The sequence below is a fragment of the Thalassophryne amazonica genome, chromosome 12 (genome assembly GCF_902500255.1).
Source record: "Thalassophryne amazonica chromosome 12, fThaAma1.1, whole genome shotgun sequence".
NCBI lineage: Eukaryota > Metazoa > Chordata > Actinopteri > Batrachoidiformes > Batrachoididae > Thalassophryne > Thalassophryne amazonica.
Genome location: NC_047114.1, coordinates 29,919,405 through 29,939,142, shown reverse-complemented (window position 1 = coordinate 29,939,142; position 19,738 = coordinate 29,919,405). Strand labels below are relative to the sequence as shown.

Here is a 19,738-nt window from a genome sequence, read left to right as displayed (position 1 = left end):
TTATGAATCATAATTCAGGTTATAATAGGCCTATTAACATAATTTAAAAACTCAAAGGTTGAAGCGCGCACTTTTAAAACGCATTGAAACACAGACTGAGTCTGGTGAATTTAACGGGACAATTGTTTAATTTGGTCATGTGTCTTTTACATGACAGAATTCAATCAGACGGCTTCATAGGGTTAAAATAGCTAATAATGTTATGTTATAAAGAGACGTTTTAATCTACCAAAGTGGAGATGGAACCTGTGACCAAAGCACTGACTGCAGCCTTTTCCAGACGTTCAGAGTCACTGAGGAAGATACGACGTCCATCAACAAGCATTACCGCGACTGGTCGGTGGAGCCTAAATCTCTACCGTTGACCACATTTATACCGTGAAACGGTTAAATCTTTTATAGAGCCCACCACTAGTGCACTGCATAACAGACAAGAAAGTGATTTTTAATGGCTGTTATCATTCTGAGAGCCCGCGCGATCAAACGGCGAAACAAACGTGCTCAATTGATGACCAACAACAGACCTATTGCATATTTAAAAGTGAAGCACAGTGTTTGTGTATTTTTTAAAAACCACAGGGCTGCGTGTTGATCCCTACAGCAGCAAACACTGGCTGCTCGCAGACAACGCAAGGATGCTTAAGGTAGGCATAGTGCATGTCTAGGTTGTACAAGGAATGCTCATTGGAAGCACACGGGACACCAACGGACACTGAATGAACGCACAACGGTCGAAGCTCTGTTACTGTTGTATTTACGAGGTCTGTTAGAAAACTATCTGACCTTTTTATTTGTTTAAAAAACTATATGGATTTGAATCGTGCGCTTGCATCAGCCAAGCTTGAACCTTCGTGCGCATGCGTGAGTTTTTTCACGCCTGTCGGTTGCGTCATTCGCCTGTGGGCAGGCTTTGAGTGAGCACTGGTCCACCCCCCTCGTCGGATTTTCATTGTCAGGGAAATGGCTGAGCGATTGGAACAGCGCTGATCAAATTTTTCCAGAAACTGTGAGAGACAGCCAGGTGGAAACCATTCGGAAGATTCAGACGGCTTTCGGTGAGGATACTCTCTGCATCACACAGATTAAGGAGCATTACAACTGGATTAAAGACGGCCCACAGCGGCGGAGGGCGCGCCGCACTCCGAGCGGCCATCGACAGGCTGAAATGACCAGACGGAGCCACAATGGCGCACAACAAAGAGCACGTCCGTGTTGGAAACCATTCGGAAGATTCAGACGGCTTTCGGTGGCTTTTCAATCGAGTGAGTATCCAAGAAATTGTGTAACACAGGGATGGGTATTGATAAGATTTTATCAATATCGATGCCATTATCGATTCTGCTTATCGATCCGATTCCTTATCGATTCCCTTATCGATACCTCGTGAATTTTGTACTAAAAGTAGGCTTTACAGGTTTTCTATGTATTTCCTTGAGTCTTAAAGTAAATAAATATAAAATTAGTCACTGTATCCTTGATCTCTGGACATAAATAAAAATAAACAAAATGGTGTTTCGCTTTGAAGTTATTAATTCAGACTGGATTCTATCGTTCTATCTTGACTTGTCAGACAGCCGCGCAACGTTTGGAGCTGTGTGAACAGAACGGAGGACGATTCTCGTTTCTTTCTCGCAACGAGACAAGAGTCCCAGTTAGTAACTTTAATCCGCACAAAAGTGAATCACAACTCATATTCAGGGATGAAAGTGGTGGAAAAACAAAAAGCTGAAACCCAAAATTACCCCCCAACACCACCTGCACGAAAATGTTTCAATTCTAGAAGCTCTGAAATGCAATCTGGGACTATCCATTTAGGTGAGAAAAAAAAAAACAACTTTCCTTATTCAGATTCATTCCAGTAGTATTCTGCTCTTACTAGGATGCAGCAGTTTTCTAGTTTGGCAGATAGTTCTGGAGGAAATCACTGAAGAAATTAAACTGAAAATATGGTTAGACCAAAACAAACTGTCATTAAACTTAAATAAGACAGGGATGAAATGGAGGTGTGAGAGTCACTAGGTGTTCACAGGAAACACATTTATTTCTGTATGTATGTATTTATTTATTTATGTACGTTCATTGTTAGTTGCTATTATATATTTTCTGCTGTGTTTCTATTCAGGTTCTTTTTGTCTCTTTCTCTAAAATTGTATATAATAATCAGATTATTAATATATAAGCAAAAATAAATTTAAGGAATATTACAATTTGAAAACAAATGCACCCGAACGTGACGACGGCTGCAATTGCTAAATGCTAACTTTTAACATTGAAAACGCCATAGACATGCTAATGCATTAGCATCGCTCCCGTTTTTAAGTTATAAAATACATCTATCAACTGTTTCAGAAGACCATAACAGGTCGGTTTAACATAGAAAAGGTAAATAATACTCACAGACGTATGCTCTTTAGGGTTTTAGCGGGGGAAAATTAAGCGAAAGAAATAAATAAATGAAGCAATCGATCGAAGCATTGCTTCAATCTGCGAACCACTGCTTCGATTGGTTCATGGTTCAAAGCAAAGCCGCGCTGCAGAAAAGTTGATAAAGGACCCACTGCAGGGTCTGTAATCAATCTAGAGAAATTATCATTTTCCTGACAAACAACGGCCACTCTGAAGGACCGATAACAGAATCGTTAAGCACAAAGCTTATTGATGTCGGTGGATCGAATCATTTCTTAACGATACCCGAAAGGAACCGGTTCTCGATACCCATCCCTAGTGTAACAGCTGGGCATGTCACAACTTGTCCTGTGAGACTTCCAACACGGACGTGCTTTTTGTTGTGCGCCATTGCGGCTCTGTGCCGACGTATGAATTCCTCCGCACGTCTTTCATTACAAAATCTCCTGTAACAGTGGAATGTGCCGCAAAAGTGCTGAAGTACACTTCTTCAGCAATTTCTCTGGTAGTCAGACGACGTCCCGGATCAACACAGCCTTCACTTTGGAAATGATCTGGTCATTTCAGCCTGTCGATGGCTGCTCGGAGTGCGGCATGCCCTCCGCCGCTGTGGGCCATCTTTAATCCGGTTGTAATGCTCCTTAATCTGTGTGACGCCGAGAGTATCCTCACCGAAAGATGTCTGAATCTTCTGAATGGTTTCCACCTGGCTGTCTCTCACAGTTTCTGGAAAAATTTGATCAGCGCTGCTCCAATTGCTCAGCCATTTCCCTGACAATGAAAATCCGACAAGGGGGGTGGACCAGTGCTCACTCAAAGCCTGCCCACAGGCGAATGACGCAACCGACAGGCGTGAAAAAACTCACGCATGCGCACGAAGGTTCAAGCTTGGCTGATGCAAGCGCACATGATTCAAATCCATATAGTTTTTAAAAAAAAGTAAAAAGGTCAGATAGTTTTCTAACAGACCTCGTACAATCTAGGTTGCCATAGGCAAACGCAATGGCAAACGAAATTCAGAACCTTGGACAGTGGCTGCCAAGAAATTTGCTCTTTACAACGCTAAAACAACACACAAGGGACCTTGGAGGACTTGCACGGAAAGGTGTTGTTGTTTCCTGGCAAATTTTTTTGGACGAACGAGAGACTTTCAAAGGATGTCACCCTGTGTAATGGACCCTTTATCGGACTTGATCAGAGTTTTCATCTATTCGTCAACAGGGCGCACAGACTTATTGTGGCTTTTGATTAAATGAATGCGGACAAGCTTCACTCCACAGACCCACAAAAGGCATTTTCAACAGGGAATGTTCATGACGTACAAGCACTGCTCCTCCACTCACTGATTTTTTTCCATGAATGGCTCAAAATACGAGGTCTGTTAGAAAAGTATCCCACCTTTTTATTTTTTTCAAAAACCTGATGGATTTGAATCACGTGTGCTTGCATGAGCCAACCTTGAACCTTCATGCGCATGCCTGATTTTTTTTCACGCCTGTCGGTTGCATCATTTGCTTGTAAGCAGCCTTTGTGTGAGGATGGGTGGAGTCTCTCGTCGTTTTTTCTTTGCAAGGAAATGGCGGAACGACTGGAGCAGCGCGACTGCTTCAAATTTTGCCAGAAACTGGGCAACAACCTTGTGGAAACCATTCGGATTATTCAGACAGCTTTCGGTGACGATCCTATGGACATCACACAGATTAAGGAGTGGTACAACCGGTTTAAAGACAGCTGCACAACGGTGGAGAGTGCGCCGCGCTCCGGGCAGCCATCAACATGCTGAAATGACCGGATCATTTCCAAAGTGAACGCTGTGATGATGTGTGACTATCCGAGAAATTGCGGAAGAGGTGGACATCCGCACTTTTTCGGCACATTCCACTGTGACAGAAGATTTCGCCATGAAAAGAGTTGCAGCGAAATTCATCGGCACGAAGCTAATGGCGCAGCAAAAGCGCCACCGTGATGAAGTCTCACAGTACATGTTGTGACATGCCCAGCTCGTCCACAATTTCTCGGATAGTCACACGACTGAAAAGCCACCGAAAGCCGTCTGAGTCTTCCGAATGGTCCTTAAATATCTTGTAAATCACATCAGAGGTGTTAGGCTTGTTGCATGGGAACATGTACACTCATTTGTTGTTTCCTGTTAGAGTGTGTCACATTTTTGTATGTCACACAACTTGTACCCCAGAGGTGACATACCAATGATGCAGGGCAGCTGGTTATGGAATGTCACTAACTGCTAAGGTATAGTTAAGCTTTAGTTACTATTTAGTTAGCTATTTCTTTGAATGTATTTGATACCAGGTCCATTAATACTACACAGAGATGGTACATCACACTCTGTGTATGTCACGCTCTATAGCATTCCAGTTTCTAAGAGAACCAGCTTGAAACTATGCCATGAGTTAAGGCCCCCTGACACGAGCATGTCTTTGAATCACACAATAGCACGCACGTCGTCGTGATGATCCCACCTGCTGTGTTCCCAGCTGGACGCCATTCTTTGTTCTACTGCCTGCCACGCGCTCTGCGATGGATGCTGTGTATATAAAATAATTATTTTGTGTCTGATTAGTCATTTTCTCTGCAAATTGACCATTGAAAATGGCTGCAATCACTTCCTGAATCACAGAGGACAGCTCCAGCTTCAGCCGTTAGCGCACCTAACACGCTGCAGAAAGCATTTTGAGCCGTCTAAAAAGGTAATTATTTATCATGTTTACATTGTCATGGCTTGGTAAAACAGTTATGTGTTCTTTCCTTCTTGGGTGCAGCTGTTAAAGTATGTTTATAACAGATTTAACTTCTTGTTCAGGTCCAGGTCCAAACAATGGGGTGACCGTTCTTTTGCAGTAGCAGGTCCTAGGTTGTGGAATGCATTACCTCCTGAACTGAGGTCCATTAATAGCTTGCCTCTGTTTAAAGCTAAGTTAAAAACATACTTGTTCAGGGCAGCTTTTTGCACATAATTGCTTTGACACTTTTTTGTCTATTTTTATTCTATTTTGGATGTTTTATTGTGTTTTTCGTACTTTTCTTTTTATTTTATCTCTAGCTGGTGCTATTGGAAAGCACTTTGGTTCAGTGAAAACTGTTGTAAAGTGCTATAGAAATAAAACTTGATTGATTGATTGTTATAATCCTTCAGACAAGCTGCTCTGTGATGCGATCCGCTGACATCACCACTTGCGTCCATTCAATTCTTTACTCCACTTGATGAGCTGCACGTCATGCTGACGATTAGATCGCACCATATAGCATGACATTTATGAGTGAAAGATTTTTTTTGAACATATCAAAATTCTATGTGCGCAATAGCACACACCGGCGCCCCTCTGACATCCTGTCTGCACCAGTTAAAGATGAATTAACTCTCCAGCACGACCTGTGCTAGTGCATGAGTCAAAGGCACGCTTGTGTCAGGGGGACTTTAGAGTGCATCGTTGTGTGGTACTCACAATACATCTTGGTTTGGACACTTCAAGCAGTAACAGTTCAAACAAATCTCTCTCACTTGCTGTACATCATGTTTTGGTGTACATCACATGCTTGTGTATCTCATATTGGACCAGAAATACGGACATGCCGTTGGAAGTGTATTAGTTTTAAGGAAGTAGACTAGTCAAAATATGGTCCGAGAATCTTCAAAAACGCTTTTTTTTTTTTCCCCCCCAAGACCAGGTGCTCTGAATGTTGATTCAGCTGTGTCTCCACACTGAGCAGGTTTTAAGCTCTGACACTTCACAGGTTAATAGTCCAGACAGTACCCTTTAAAATGGTATATTATATTACATGTTTCAAGTTTCATGTTTCATTTTCTACCCTGGTGGCCACAATGTGTATGCGTTTTCATGCTACGGGCTGTTATCTAGTTACAAAAACAGCGTTTTTAGATTTATAAGTATTTGTTTCTGGCTAACTTCTACAAAAAAAAATGAGAGAAAATGCTAAAGATATTGGATTTCTACAGAAATACAGCTGTTTCAGGGCGTTTATTTTGCTCGAGGGAACAGCCAGCTGACATCACGCTGCCTTTTTACTCTGCTCAGTAGTCGCTGCGTCACATCACTCAGCAGTCGCATAAAATAGACTTCTGGTCTGTTTTAGGGATGCACCAATCGCATAATTTTTCACTTCTGATCCGATCCCAATACTATTCCGATACCAGAGCTCTGTTTGCTTTAATATTATTATCATCATCATCATCATTTTTGTTCATTCTTATATGACCATTTTCTTAAAAAAGAGACCAGAAAGTTCAGCTACAATTTGCCAGAAGGTGTATCTTAAGCCTGGTTCACACGACAGGATTTTAAAATTATCGTTAGGTTTCCAAAACCTGAGAGACCACACATGTAAAGATAAAAAAAAAAAAAAAAAAATCATAGATCTAACAGGTTTGGTCGTACAGTGTGTGGTGTCCAGTCACACGGTAAGGACAACACCACCACACACAAACAGATTTAATACACGAACACTCCCAGCTCAGACAGGAAATCTCGCAAAATCTCTCGAGATTAAACGTGACTTCAGAGTAAACAAACGGAGATACTTTGTGGACTATTTAAAACAGAGAAAAAAAACACGATACAAAAAGAAAAAGAAAATGTGTTCTTTAAAGGAGTGGAGACAGCGCGACCACCGGAATTTCTGGTAAGTTAGAACAGCTGTTTTGATTTTATTTTCTGCTCCGTACATCTGTCACCTCGCTTTCTGATTGGCTGCACCTCACATTCAGCAGGCTGCGTGCTCGTTTTGGTCGGAGGACACCACACATGCTGTGATATCGGGCCAAAAAAATCCAACATGTTGAATATCCCCGATTTGCGATTGGAGCGCTCCTCACGTCCTTCCGAGCAGATCAGAGCGCTTTTAACACACGGCAGGAATATCTGATAAGATTATCTTTAGCGTCATCGCGATTGTCGGGGCGTCCTTAAGATTGTCGGAAGGGGAAGATCGGGTCCGATATCGGCCTAATTATCCTGCCGTATGAACCAGGCCTAAGATGCAAGGCTAGATTTTATGTTTTGGTGAAAGAATTAAGTACTTTTATTTTTTTTTATAGACTTTTATAGCATTTTTATAGACTTAAGAGAAAAGACAGCACTCTTGTTCTCTCTGTGTCTGTCTCTCCTTTTCAGTGTTCAATTCCAGTGGAGCTTTATTGACATGGGAGACACATGTTTACATTGTCAAATCAGGTGTTAAGAGTAAAAATTAAGCTCGCTCTCTCTCTCTCTCTCTCTCTCTCTCTCTCTCTCTCTCCCCCCCCCCCCCCCCCCCTCTCCAATGGAGCTTTACTGACATGGGAAACGTGTTTACATCTCTGTCAAGATGGCAGCGCACACAGGTGCAGCGGCTTTTAGCTCTACAATTTGGTGCTTGTTTTAGTTACTTTGTTCGCGTATATTATTCGAGTTTTGTAATGCGACCCACAGCTTCAGCTGTCAAAACCTTATCGAACTCGGTCTGAGGTACAAATTGTTGGTTACGAACAAACTCCACCAGTACCACAACATCCTCGAGGACATAGCGAGAACACCGGGCTCTCCGTGGATTAGGCGGAGAAGGCGGCGCAGAGACAGGGAGCAGAAGCGAGGATGTCGGTCCGGCTCCGATGCTAGGCTACATAAACAACCTCACAGGCCAGCATTACCGAGCCTCTTCCTCTCCAACGCTAGATCCATCACCCACAAAATGGACGAATTTGAGCTACAGATAGCTATAAACAGCTTTGTGCAGAACTGCAGCGTTATTTTCATCACGGAGACGTGGCTTCACCCGCTGATCCCTAACGCTGCAGTCAAGCTAGCAGGCCGCACGCTACACCGGCAGGACAGAACCAGTGATTCGGGTAAGTGCAGAGGTGGGGAGCTCTGTGTTTATGTGAACTGCGAGTGGTGCTGTAGCAGCAGAATCATTGACTCTCACTGTTCTCCTGATTTAGAGGTTCTGGCAGTCTCATGCAGATCTTTTTATCTCCCAAGGGAGTTCACGATAGTCATTGTGTTTGCGATAGCCTTTTGCTTGCCTGTGTAAATAAACAGCAGCTGGCCCACCTGGATGGCGTTTGTATTGTTGCTGGTGACTTCAACCAAGCGTGTTTAAAGACTGTGCTCCCTAAATTCGTCCAGTACGTGAAGTGTGCCACCAGAGGGGAAAATACTTTGGACCATGTTTACTCAAACATAAAACATGCATACAAAGTCACTCCCCTCCTCCATCTTGCTGGATCAGACTATCTCTGCCTGTCCCTCACTCCCACCTACACCCCCCTGCTGAGGCGAACAAAGCCACAACAAAAGATTATCCAAACCTGGCCTGAGGGAGTGCTCTCCCAGCTACAGGACTGCTTCTCACAAACTGTATGAGATTTATTTTCCAGCCACAACCTGCAGGACTACACAGACACCGTACTCTCTTACATTAAGAACTGTGTTGACACTGTCACCGTCAACAAAAGGGGCAGGGTTTTTCCGAACCAGAAGCCCTGGATGAACAGCGTAGTCCAGTCCCTATTAAAAATCCGCAACACCGCCTTTAAATCAGGGAACATGGCCCTGTACAGCGTGGCCAGGTCCGATCTGAAAAGAGGCATCAGGGAGGCCAAGGCTGCCTACAAGAAAAAGATAGCTGTGAATGACCCCAGAAGGACGTGGCAGGGAATAAATCATATAACCAACTACAGAAGCAGCAACCCAGGAAATGCTAGGTCTGACGCCTCGCTGGCAGAGGAGCTGAACTGCTTTGTCTGCTTCGAGAGACCAGCAGCAACTCCACACCCACCACCCTCCAGCACAAGCACACTAACACTTCAGGAACACGAAGTGAGACGTGTGCTGAAGGCGGTGAACCCCAGAAAGGCGGCCGGCCCCAATGGTGTACCTGGCAAGGTACTCAAAGCGTGTGCTGACCAACTGGCTGGACTTTTCACCTGCATCTTCAACCTGTCCCTGTCACAGGCCATCATTCCACTCTGCCTCAAATCTTCCACCATCATCCCAGTCCCAAAGAAGTCAGCAGTGGAGAGCATAAATGACTACAGGCCTGTTGCACATACACCTGTGGTCATGAAGTGCTTTGAAAGACTGGTCTCTCAGCACATCAGGGCCTGTCTGCCTCCCACTCTGGACCCCCACCAGTTTGCCTACAGGGCAAACCGCTCCACAGAGGATGCTATCACCACATAACACACTGATCCACCTGGAGCACCAGGGGAGCTATGTGAAGATGCTCTTCCTGGACTTCAGCTCAGCCTTCAACCACATCATCCCGGAGATCCTGGTCCAGAAACTGACACATCTGGGCATCTCCACCCCCATCTGCCAGTGGATCAAGGACTCCCTCACAAACCACCCACAGTCCGTGAAACTTAGCCCCCACCATCACACTCAGCACCGGTTCCCCTCAAGGCTGTGTACTGAGTCCCCTCCTGTTCACCCTTTACACGCACGACTGCTCTCCGACCCATCCCACAAACACCATCATAAAGTTTGCGGATGATACCACCGTGGTTGGGCTCATCTCAGGGGAGGATGAGTCTGATTACAGAGATGAGGTCAATCGACTGGCAGCGTGGTGTTCAGCTAACAACCTGCCGCTGAACACCACAAAAACAAAAGAAATAATCTTGGACTTCAGGAAGGGCAGGGCTGACCCAGCCCCGTTCTACATCCAAGGAGACTGTGTGGAAAGGGTCAGCTCCATCAGGTTCCTGGGAGTGCAGCTCTCAGACAGCCTCTCCTGGACTGCCAACACCACAGTGGTGGTGAAGAAAGCCCAGCAGCGACTCCACTTCCTGAGGGTGCTCAGGAGAAACAATCTGGAGGAGAAGCTGCTGGTATTGTTCTACAGAGCCACCATCGAGAGCATCCTGATGTACTGCATTACAGGGTGGTACGGGGGTGCTCAGCAGCAGACAGGAGAGCACTGCAGAGGGTGATCAAAATGGCCCAGGGGATCACTGGTTGCTCTGCCCAGCCTGGAAGACATTGCCAGCTCTCGCTACCTCAGCAGAGCTGCCAGCATCAGCAAAGACACATCCCACCCCAGCAACCACCTGTTTGACCTAATACCCTCAGGCCAACGGTATAGGTCAATCAAAACTAGGACAAACAGACTCAGGGACAGCTTTCTCCCCAGAGCAATCACTGCACTGAACAATAACAAACCACTTTAATCTGCACTTTCAAGTTTCTTGTGCAAATATTTCCCATGCAATATTATTCCACAGTTGTATATAATTCTAGTTTTACATTTTAGTTGGTCCACATTTTATTTTATTTAGTTGTACATATACTTTGAATAATTTGTTAAATTTTATTATCTTTTACACAATTACTCGCACCTCGGAAAAGCACCTTTTGGAGTTGCACTGAAGTCTCGTTGCAATGCAAATTACAATGAGAATAAAGGCGATTCTGATTCTGTCTCTGTCTTTCTCTCTCTCACTGTTTTCCTGCTAAGCAAACTTGGAACATTTTGGAAACACGAAGCCTTTCAACTGTAAAATAAGCCATAAATTTCTAAATGTATCACCAGCAACACTCACGTGAAAAACTCTGGATTAATACTGAAGGACTTTGATGGAGATTTTTTTTCGGCTGTCCTCCTCAGCTGCACTCTGAGCTGGTGTTTCATAGCATTTCACAGCCTCGGGACACTGAAGCAGCTAACTTTTCAGCAACAATTCAGTTCATTTTTTGGAAAATCTGTGCTCGGCGGCACAGACAATATGACTCTGAAAGCTGGGCAGAAATTTTCCCCTACCCGCAGCTTAGAACACTGCGGAAAAGAGCTCTCTCAAACAGCTCGGCTTCAGAAACCTCCCCCCCCCCCCCCCCCCCCCACACTCAGCAGCAAACAGAGCAGAGAGCATGCAGCAGCGGTTGAGAGCTTTCAGTGGCTCCTCTCCAGTATCGGAAAACACTGCAGGCTCTATTGGTATTTTCCAATACTTGAAATACGTCGTATTGGAAGTTGATCCTGATACGGGATCGGATCAGTCACATCCTTAGTCTGTTTTGGCCATACCTAGATGGCGGCATAGTTACCGTTGTCTCGTCACTGTAAAATACCTTCTCTGATTGACGATGAATGGCAAGTCATCACTTTGCCTCTATTGTTTGCAGCTAATGTGACCGTAGAGTTATATCATGGTGTGTAGTGCACACAGGGTGTGCATCAGCCCTGTTATGCTTTTCAATGATTTTGAATTCTTGTGTTAGGCCCCATAAAAAAACCGTTTATCATCCCCACCCGCATACTAAAATCTGCCCGCATCAATTGTTTTTGGCGAATTTCATTGACGGCGGTACGGCTGGTGCAAGAACTGGCACATCCGCTAGATGGCAAGCATGCATTGGCCAAAGACAGCCGAAGTTTACCGAGCCGAGCCTGGAACTTGCCACTTGTTGTCACTGGCAACTACAATGGACAATGCCATTTACTGTGATACAGATTGCCGATAAGGTCAAGAAGCTGAAGCCATGGCATGGGGTGAGCGTTCCCTGTTATTTCTACCCGGTTCTTTTATGTATGATTCTGCCCCTTACCAAAAACCAAACCATTGTAGTCCTCATTTTGAGTTTATTCAGGGTCACGTTAGAAACCAGGCCTGGGACCATCACAGACAGTGTCCATCTTGTGAAAGGCCCCTAAAATGAGTTATACAACACTTTTTATACCTTGTGGGTGTTAATATGGGTGTGGTTTAGTCTCACATTTCTTGTGTTACTGGCTCTCACCAACAGGGGAAGATCTTGTGTCTGAAACTTGGACACGTGATAAAGTAAAACTTAACTTATATTTCTCAGAACTTCCAAATAACACAAATACTTGATAGCTAACATAAAATAAAGAATTAGCACAGATATTATCTAACACCTCCAAGGCGAACACGAGTTATATTTACAGCCAGTATGCATGTGGTATGCTGGACAATGGGAGTAGCTTGGACGCCACGTACAATGGTTGCAAGATGAGTTTTTCCTCATCCGCTTCCTCGTCCTCGTGAATGAAATAAACTGAGTGCCATAAACTTATGTTAATTCAAAATTTTACTGTGTGGGATGGCGTGAGTACACGTCACTTCCGGTTAAGTGGTGAATCTGAAGGCGAGAATTTGTACTTCCGCACTTGGCCGCCCGATGAAAACACACTCGGGCTGTATGGTGTTCTATTGAAAGCAACTGGTTTGGTTTTGTCTCTAGCTTGCTTCTAACAGCCAGCTGATATACAAATAATGAACGTTTATGAGTTCAATGGTATGAATATTTCATGAGGTGAAAGCTGGAACATACCATTCAAAGAGGTGTAGCCAAGTTGAATGGTATGTTCCAGCTTTCTCCAAATGGTATGCTCCAGCTTTCAAACATGCACACATACCGAATGGTACGTTCCAGCTTTCAAACACATGCACGCACACACACACACATTTCTGTGTGTGTGCACAGAGTGCAATGGTACCAAACGTATGGAACCAAATTGCACTCTAAATGTAATGAAACACAAATGGGATGAATAATCCGTGTCATGTGACATATAAAGCACCAATTAAATGACACGGATCGACTCAGCCGTTACATAATAGCTATCACTGCCTGGAACAATGAGAATTATACAGCACGCTGACCTAAAATTAACCATTGTATATTAGCTTGACTCCACTGACGAGTCTAACCCTTTTGCAAAGTGACCAAATTACATGTATTGGATCAAATTTGGCGATGTTTTCACTGCCCAAAAGTGGCCACCAGAGGGCCCTGGGGTGAAGTCTGTAGCAACCCACTGTTTGTTCTGTTTCAAAGAAGAAGAAAAAAAAATCTGCCCTCGTTCATCACTTTTTTCTGATGTCAAGGATGATAAACTAATGTCTTCTTTTTTAATGAGGCCTTAAACGGGAAAGGATGGACACAGCTTCCTATTTATTTCCTGCATTTTCCACACTTTCTATTAGTGGACAGGGGTGGGGCATGCCCTACCTGTTCCCCACCTCACACCGGTTTTCTACGCCCAGTGGACAATTCAGCCACATAACAAACAGGCATTTATATACAATTTTAGCCACATAAATGTGTTTCTATCAAGATGTGTTTGAGTTTTTGTTGCAGATTAAAGTTTACCAAGTCACCACGTCACCAAGTTTAGTATCTTAACCCGATTGGTATTCAGTGGGTACAAAGTAAGTACTTTTTTTGTAGCAATGCTTTATGCGACAAGGTCGAAAGTGTGAGATATGTTGGATGTGAAGGCCATTAAAAGTGGCATAGCCGGTGAAAGCTGTGGTGGCAGATAAATGTGGATTTAACACAAAACTGACACTGACCTCTGAAATATGTCGATGAAGGAAATCGCTTTTCACCAACGGCTCCACATTGTGCACACAGCTAAAACTTTGAGGACAGCAGTTACCTTAAGCTAAGCTACAATGAAGTTGGAATCAGTTTTGAAAGCAGCGCAATCGTGTTTTATTAACCGCGTTTCGTCACGATATCGGAGCAATTTGTTGGCCTTTAAAAAAAATCACGCTGTGTTGTTGGATGCTGCAGACCATTTCATTAAAACCAATTCTTCATGCTAAACTACACGTAATGAGAGCTATTTCTCACTACGACCTACACAGATGCAACGTTAAACCAAAACAAAAGCAAAGCAGAATTACCTCCAACTGATGTAGACGGAGGCAGAACAGAATTTATACGCTGCATTGAATTATTTCTTACTTTCGTCTTCCATCTATTTCACAGTCGCCATTTTCCGTGGTGGTCTGGTGTGGGACAGGTCACTTTTTCAAAAAAGAAAAGGGTATTCACACATCCAGTTGGGTGTGGAAGAACACAGAATTATTACATATTGCCACAACTGCGTTTCATTATGTCGGTAAACATCTTATAGCACTTACAATGAAAATGACTGCGTGTTGTGGACTTGTACTGACTCATTGCGTAAAGTTTTAAATCATCGACTTGTTCCCCCCGAAAGAGCTGATGATGGTTTATTCCAGATAGGATGCATTAAAAAAAACGAGTTAATGACCATTTTTTTGGATGACACTTTTTTTTTTCATCTGTTGGCGCTTAATCCAGTTTTAGTTGATTATATACGTTTAAAATTCAGTAATTATTATATTTTTTAAAAAGCCCGCCACAGTTGTTTTTGGAAATTAAAGTTGAGTGAGGCACAGAGACAAATGTATGCCAACATTTGAGGTATTTTGACACAGTGGGTTGTGTACTCAGGTCTTTGTTGTTTTCTTCTTCCCAGTGTTGTGTTGTTCAGACAGAAACCACTTTGGTTTAAGTCATGTTGAACCAAAGATGGCATCAACTCTGGTAATGCAAACATGAGTTGGCCTTTAAAAAGAAACATTATCCTGAATGAATTAGTGAGTGTGTGTAAAATACATAATGTTGTAAATATTCATCCTCTTACATGCTAAAATGTCATTTTGAGTTAGGTCAAACGTTAGTTAAAGTGTGGCTAATTAAATAAATTTTAATTATGTTACTTGTAATGTTGTGAATGATTTTACAGTGAACTAGTCTGTCAGATAAACCGGTTATTAGCTTAAAAGCTCAACCTCATATAGCTAATTTAATACTAGCTAGTTACTAGCTGACATGCTAATGCTACAAATTAGTACTTACTGCTGTTGCTTTTAATTAATTAAAGCTTTCTTATTAATCCTTTATCAGATTGCTGTCTAGTTAATGTGTTTTATATGTGCGCCACATAATTCAGTCTTTGTGATTCAGTTATGGGTTGGAGTGAGTATACGTCACCTCCGAGAAGTGGCAAATTTGTCTCTAACTTGCAGCTAACAGCCAGCTGATGGCTATCACTGCCTGGAACGATGAGATTTATACACCAAGCTGACCTGAAATTAACCATTGCACATTAGATTGACTTTATTGACGAGTCTGGCCCCTTTGAAAAGTGATCAAATTACATGTATTGAGCTTGGTGATGTTTTCATCGGCCAGAAATGGCCACCAGAGGGTGATTGGTCGAAGTCCTCGCCAACCCATATTTGTTATCATGGAAATCCCTCGGTGGTGAGGAAGATGGTCTACTTGATTCCCAGACAGGGATGGTGGACTCAGATATGTCTGAACAGGCCCAATCTTGATGCGACCTGTTTCTGACAGATGCTTCTGCCAGTCAAGATCTTGCTTTCTGTGCTTCATCTTTCTCCTCTTCTCCTCTGTATTGTTTGTCCATGTGTATATATATATATATATATATATATATATATATATATATACATTTTTTCAGAAGTCTTTCACTCCTGTGTGGATCATTGCTCCATTGCTCATCTGCTGACTCAGATCCCTTATGTGTTCTTCCCTGGTCTTCCAGTCAGTGGAGCAACTTTTGAGGTTGTTCTTCATGACGTCCTTGTGATTTTTTTTTTTTTTTCTGTGGACCATTTTTCTTTGCTCAGCTGAGAGATCTGCTTGGGATGTCATCCATCCTAACGACGTGACCCACCCACCAAAGCTGATTCTTGATGATGACACAGTCTATGCTCTGGTGTTTGGCTGCAGCCAAGAGGTTGATGTTTGTATGGTAGTCTTCCCAGCTGATGCGGAGGATAATCCTCAGGTAGCATTGGTAAAATCGTTTGACGGTCTTTAGGAGGCAGAGGTAGGTGTTCCAGGCCTCCACTCTGTACAGCAGGATTGGCTTAATGAAGGCTTGGTCCCATGTTGAAGGCCTCTGTTGTTCAAAACATAGGTGAGATGCTGACCGAAGGCAGTTCCTGCACACTTGAGTCTGTGTTGGATCCTTGATATTTGAAGACACACGGCTGTCCACGTGTGGAAAATGAGTCATGTTCTCCAGGCCTGTCTGCAGGAAGCAGGAAGCTTTGAGTTGACCATGTTGGACAGGGGCTGATATAGGAACTGTATTTTCCTTAAGCCCCAGTCACACAGCACTAATGAAGGACACAGAAGCCCAAACGAAACAAGAAATCTGGACTTACATTGACCTTCAGAGGCATCGTTTAAAGGAGACCTGCATTGAAAAAAATGCAGTCAGATTTTTTGAACAAAAAATGACTTACATTTACACATGAGATCCTTCTGAATGTAGTAAAGTAAATCTGGAAGCCCAGATCTGTCATTCAACGGAGAAATCTTCATTTGAAAATGACAAATTTACAGCTAACATTTAGCCCTCCGCAAATTGTCCCTCTCATCATGGACGCTGCTGAGACGTCACGGACAAGACCCTGTCCCAGCATGCATTGCGCCAGTTGTAATTTGTGGATTTATGTCAGTTTGCATCTGCACCTTTTTCTTGTCTTATACGGAAGGATCTACTTTTTTAAAAACTTCATATTGTCTTGCGGCACGTTTGGTGAGTACACATTTCTTTTATTTATGCTTCAAAATTATTTTGGGGGACTTTTTCATACGCCCGTTTGATTGAGTGGTGTCGCAATGAAAATCTACTGTCTTTCGCCTCCGGTACCATCGCGGGATATGGAGGCGAGACCCGCAAAGAATCCCAGTCATTAAAAATATATAAACCTCTCTCAGCGTCCATGGAGCTCTGGGGCTCCGATTGCCGAGATGTGCGGTGCTGTGGATTTTGCCGCAAGAAGTCTGTACTTGCAGCAACAGGTGTACCGGTCGCTTCGCATTAAAACAGCGAGCGTAATCTCAGGACTTGTGCCAAGTGTGCTGCAGCTCCATTCAGTAGACAGAGAGGTGATGCCGGTGTTGTGCGCTGAATCTGGTCCAACACCGGCTGCAAAGCAGACACGGGCGGTGTGAGTGGCCCGCGTCGGCGGTTAACGAGCTCGTTAACGAGCCCGCAGACTTAATAAGTGCAGCGGAGGCAGAGAGCGGGAGAGGAAGAACGGCGCCCACTGTCGATGTCGTTGCTGATCTGAGCACACAGATCTGTATCTCACATTCATTGCAGCTTACTTTTGGATGTTGAAACCAGGACGTGTATAAGTAACATTACTAACAGATAAAATCAATTTCAATGCGGGATCGGACTGAAGGCGGGAGCGCGTCGTCTTGTCCCTGACGTCATGGAAATGATACGGCTGTACAAACTGTTTGCACAGAGGGCTAAATTTTAGCTGCAAATTTGTCATTTTTAAACGAAGATTTCTCCGCTGAATTACAAATTTGGGCTTACAGATTTACTTTACTGCATTCACAAGGGTCTTATAAATACATATCAGCTATTTATTTCTGAAATCTGACCACATTTATTTCAATGCAGGTCTACTTTAACCTTCGTCCAGCTTCATTCCTGCAGCTGGTACTTTGTCAGAATTTTCAAACTGTTGAAAAATGTGAGGTAACCCCGACTACAACCTCAGTTCGTCCGTATTCCTTTTTCTGTTTGACATGACGGTTCCTTATTGTTTGCGTAGTTTCCATAACATCAGCATTGTGTTTGACTGTTGTCCAACTTCGTCCAACCTCCCAAGTCTGATATCTGGCACGAACGTTGACGATATATGAACAGATCAATAACCAAAGCTCAGACGAGCTGCACATAACATCTTTGTATCACTGATGAGTCATCCATGTGTGGGACGAAAAGCAACGTTGTCATACAGAAACAATAATGGTAAGAACGTTTTCTCAACGACTTTAACTACGTGCATTCCAACCATTTGTGGCTGGCCTGCATGTGCATACACGTTGTTGTTGTGAAGACATACAACATCTGCCACCTGTTGTCAAGACAACCAAATTCTGCCCCTGCAAGTGCTGCGGACGTGAGGACAAGGCTGGCTGAATCCAGATTCATGCCCGCTTTCGGTCACGTCATCGTGAATGTTTCGTTTTGATTTCATTAAAGCATCAAGGTTGCCGTTCGCTTTGTTTTTGTTTTGTTAGTTTTGGTTTTGTTTTGTTACTTTTTGCGCCCTTGATTCGCAGGCTTTTTGATGATGGGGAAGGTACAGCAACATTCATCCACCTTTTCTTGACAATTTGTCACATTTTGGCTTTTTATCCTTCGTTCAGCTGTTACCGTGTGACCGGGCCCTTAGGTTGATGTGAAGACCAAGGTTGGTGTAGACTTTGAAGGTTTCAGGGATTATCTGGAGACCTTCATCCATAAAGGATGACACTGGGTTGTCATTATCTTACTGAAAGTCCAGGAGTGAAGTAGTGGTGATTTTCCTCTTGGCTGTCAGTTGACTCAGGTCAAAAAGCTTTCAATATGTTCTGTACACAATGTCAGTTAATGACAGCACTTAATCTTTTATCAGATGGAGGATTGTGGCCATGAAGATGATGAAGAGCGTAGGGGTGATGACGAAGGCACGCAGTCCTGCTTTACTAATGACTGAATATTGAAGGCTTCAGTTTTTGTGCCATTCACCAGAACTGTGGCAGACCTGTTATTGTGGAGAAGCCTCATAATCTTGATGAATTTCTGCAGAAAGTCCATTTTGCTCAGGATTTTCCACAAAAGTGGGTATGACATGCTATCTAATGCCTTTATCAGGTCAAAGAAGGCAAGGTACACCAGTTGGTTGCCATCAACACTTTTTTTTTTTTTGCAGTTAGTGAAGATTGTGTCTGTTGTCCCTCTTGATGGATGGAAGCCACTCTGGGTTTCAGAAAGGATGTTCTCTGCTTACAGTCTCAGATAGTTAGTGGCAATCTGTGCAAAAACCTTTCTTGCAGTAAACAGCAATGAGATTCCCCAATGGTTTCCACAGTCAGATTTATCTCCTTTCTGCTTGTAGATAGTGACATCATTGAGTTTTTCAAGTCTCCGGACATTTGTTCTTGAGTAAAGAGTTTGATGATGAGTTGGTGTAGTTGGTGTTAGAGAAACAGACCTCATTCTTTAAGAGCTCAACGGAAATGTTGTTTTTACCAAGTACTTTGCTGTTTTTTCATGCCTTTAATGGTGAAAAGAATTTCTTTGAGTGTTGGGGTTTGGTCTTCAGTGAAGTCTTGTCTTGGTAGATGGCTGAGCACTTCCTTCTCCTTGAGTTGATGTTCAAAAGGTCTTTGAAAATTTCTTTCCATCAAGCACTGATTTCAGCTTTGGTCTTTAGCAGGCTCAGGTCATCCTTGCTTCGAAGACATGCTTGTTGTTGAATGGAAGGGTCGTAGATGGCTTTAGTGGCATTGAAAAAGCATTTGCTGCCACGGCTGTCTGCAAGGACTTGGATTTCAGCACCCTTGTTGATCCACCACTGACTTTTCAGCTTGCAAGTTTCACTTTGCAGAGTTGCTTTGCTTTGCCGGAGTGGAGACTTTTTCTCTTGTGAGGTATGATCTTTCTTGAGGTCAAGGAAAGTTTTTAGCTTTTAGTCGTTGAGTCATTG

At 43.4% G+C, this 19,738-nt stretch overlaps 1 protein-coding gene across 1 annotated transcript in view; it reads right to left on the bottom strand.

Moving 5' to 3' along the window:
- znf644a (zinc finger protein 644a) overlaps positions 1–14,198 on the bottom strand; it is a 90,409-nt gene extending 76,211 nt beyond the window's left edge. Inside the window, exon 1 of the mRNA XM_034182729.1 lies at positions 14,078–14,198. The gene's annotated coding sequence lies outside the window, so the exon portion shown is untranslated. The remainder of the gene's footprint in view (positions 1–14,077) is intronic.
- Between the last annotated feature and the right edge of the window lie 5,540 nt (positions 14,199–19,738).